Source organism: Dipteris shenzhenensis, chromosome 30, assembly GCF_047967505.1.
Source record: "Dipteris shenzhenensis isolate YYH24624 ecotype China chromosome 30, Dip_SZ_1.0, whole genome shotgun sequence".
In the NCBI taxonomy this organism is placed as follows: Eukaryota; Viridiplantae; Streptophyta; class Polypodiopsida; order Gleicheniales; family Dipteridaceae; genus Dipteris; species Dipteris shenzhenensis.
The window spans coordinates 32,828,345-32,832,163 of NC_141625.1; positions in this window are offsets into that span (position 1 = coordinate 32,828,345).

Genomic DNA, 3,819 nt, shown 5'->3' on the forward strand with positions numbered 1-3,819 from the left:
CCTACGAGTATTGGCAAATATTTAATAGGTATCGACACTTAACATGGCATGTTGAGGCTTGTAGAAAATACAATGAATGTGTAAATATAATGCACACAATTGCATCATGAGAGCTTTCAAACCAAGGGTATATGTCTCTGGCTCTTTGCACCTTGGTACATGCATGCAAGATTAAAGTTAAAGTAGACCAATACGGCTATTTTTATGTCACTCAATTTGGACATCTAAGCAATAAAATTATCCATAAGACCTTATCTTTGCATAAGCTTAACTCTATTTTAATCCCTAGTAATATTTTTATTAGGTGCAATAAATTAGCAACTTCCAAAGTTGCAAAAATACCTAGAGGTTTACTATAAAATCAATTAAAGAAACATGTGCTAATATGAGCACTGCTGAGGTTTTAAAGAAACGATATTCCATGAAAAAACATTCATTCAAGTATAACTCTATTGAGTGTTGCTCGGATAATCTGCTCGAGTTACCGCTCATAATATGTACGCACCCGCTAGACCATATACAAGCATTTACAATGCTTATGATGGACAAGGCCAACAAGATGAAGCACTCCCAAGTGATATGTTGCAGGATAAACCACAGATAGATACACTAGTGCATGGAATTTATTCAAGCCAACAAGTGGTTGACTTTGAAGATAGAACAATCATTGTGGCACCCTTTGAAGAATTCTCACCACTTAGCATCTTTAAAGACAAGAATTGTGAGGAGATTGCATTTCCAACATTCTTCTTTGGTAATACATGAAATTACAAAATACCTGAACGAACAAGCTATCAACAGATATTGAAGTGGAAACTCACAAACAAAGATAGGTGCTTCACATTCAACATTGAAAACCTATTCTCAAGACATTGAAAGTGTTGGTTCAGTCGATCCTGTTGTCCACTTGGGTTTGAATGCACAAGTGCCATCTTCAAGGACAATACTCCAAGCAAAAGATGCTCTGGGCGACACTAATATTAAAAAACTATTGTAGTCGAACATTGGGTATCATGATTTCTCATGCCTTTGCACATCAGCGGACTACAAGCACAGATTGAAAAGAAATATCTTCACAATGGCTAGAAAACTAGGCCCACCACCTTTATTTGTAACGTTCTCTGCAACAAAGAGACTGTGGGAACCGCTACAAGATTGCTTATGCACTTCAGCAAACAAAACAGAAGAGCTGCAAACACCCAATTCAAACCTTGCTACTCAAGATATGATACGATCAGACCGAATCACAACAAAATACTTTATACATAGATTCCAATCTTTAAAAGTTTTGCTAAAGCATGACCCCAACATCTTGGGTCAAATCAGACTTTTTCAGAGTTCCAAAACAAGGGTTACCATCATGACCATGGCTTCTATGGGTTGAGGACGCTTCCTCGTATCGACATTCCAACACGGATGAGATAACAACTTATGTCCATCAATACATAACAACGGACATTTTTGAGCTCCAGCTTCCACAGAAACATATTCAGATACACACACTTAGGAAGACTTGCAAAAAAAGAGGCGATGGCTACATGTTCGTATTTCCCCGGCCGGCGATGAGGACTAAAATTTGGTCCATCTATATGATCCTATAAACATAAGTGAACATAAACGAAGGTATGAGTAGGTTCAACACTTCTTGATGCAAGAAGAAATAACAACGTTGGACTTATTCTTCCTTCGACAAGGTTGGCATGACAGAGGAATAATACATTTTTGCAATACGTAGTAGCATTTCCCAGCCTACAATTTTCCATAAAAGACATCCAAAGGACATATACACTAACAACTTTAACCTCCAATGCGACAACATAGCAAAGTTTTCATTGACATGTTGAACAAGCTTAGGGTTGGCTCACACAGCGCCACAAACTTGTACATGCTAAACAACACATACCTTCGACAACCATAAGAAAACACATGGTTCCACACCTCTTCTACATGAACTGCGCAAACGACAAGCACAATGAGTACGTCTTCAACACACTACAAACTGAGCCACACCTTCTGAAGGCAAAGGATGTCAAACACAAGACATGCAATAAAACCATAAAAATTCAGGACAACCCTAAGAACACTAGAGGATTACATAGTGAGCTTAAACTAAAACCAACCATGATAGTAGAAAATTGTGTAGGCAACCTAGACATTGCAGATGGGATTGTCAATGGTGCATACGGCACATTCAAAAGCTCAAACATGCACAAGATGAAATTCGTTGTTTGGGTTGAGCTTAACAATAACATAGGTGCACAAGCTCGATAATCAAACAAGTCTATATATAACAGACACACCAAGAACGTGACCCCCATCTTACAAATCATACATGAGTTCCAACTAAGAAAGGATCAACTTGACATTGTTTACCATACACAATTTCCAATACAACCAGTAGCAACAAGAACCAACACATAGGTCACAATGGATTCACTAGCATTTGATCCAACAAGCACTAAGTCGGACCCTGCTAACTTGTACTTGCTATCTGCAATAGAATCAAAACATATCAAGATTGACCCTATGGTCCTTCAAGAAATCACGAGACGAGAAGCAAGCAGTCAATGGAATTTCATACAAAAATAATTGCACAAGGACATTCCCACAGTGCAAAGCTTAAACACTAGGTCTTTCAATGGCCACATAATTGACATTGTATCCTGTGAAAGCATGATGAATGCAACAATACTTTGCTTGCAAGAACTCCATGTCAACCAATCTAACATTGATTGTGACTCTACTAAGGTTCCTAACAAGGTGGGAATCCCATGAAGGCCTTTCCTTGGTAAATATTTCCAATAACTTATAAAAAGGAAACGAAAGGGTATAATTTGAAAGAGAAAGGGAAAGAGAAAAAATCAAGCGAAGGTGAATGAGGTAAATGAGTGAATTTTGAAATGAGAGGAGAGAAAAGACGTGAAATAAGTGATGGACCATTACATATGAGTGGGGACGTATCAAGAGACCCACATTTAAATAACATTTAGTAAAGGTGGTGTCATAAGCTAAAAGATAAAATACTTCACTACCCCTCCTTATAAGGCCAAAAACTTAATCCACACAAAATGACAAGGTCACTTATGACACTCACAAAGAGACAAATATCTAAACTTAAAACTCATTTCAATGACTTGAATTGCCACTAATCCTAACACTAACAACCTGTTAACATGGTCAACTTGACTAAAGCGTAGTACTATGAGACAAAGAGAGCCACCATCTCTAGAGAGAAATACCCAACAAAAGACAAAAGCACTTAGGATCTACACGAGAGGACAAAAACCTGACCCTAATAACACATTAGAAAGACCCTAAGATTAACCAACATTTAAAATGGTCAACTTGACCAAATGAACTAACATTTGCAACTTGGAACTGATTAGCAAAAAGTAAGCCTTAAGACCCTCGTAGGGCCTAATGACAATTTATAACATTTCATAATCTACGATTTTAATATGTGGATAACTAATTGCTTTCCTAATATATGAGAGGACAATTTCCAATATCCATAATATATGAGGATAAATTTTTGTATGAAATTTGATCTTCCAACCATTCCAATTCCCGTTGGCTTCATGGAATGGTAGTTCCCTTGTTCCAAAGGGGCAATAAAATTCCTCAGTAACTATGCCCTTAGCTCCAATGGAATCACCCACAAGCAATGAAATATGAACCCTTGGCTACTACAATCTTGTGCAAGAATCTAAAAGAAAAGACTGTCCATAGCAAAGGGTTACCAGCATATCTTTGATTTTTAAGTAAGATTTACTTCTAACATTATTAACATCATGTTAACCCTTGAGAGATTTTTTCTTT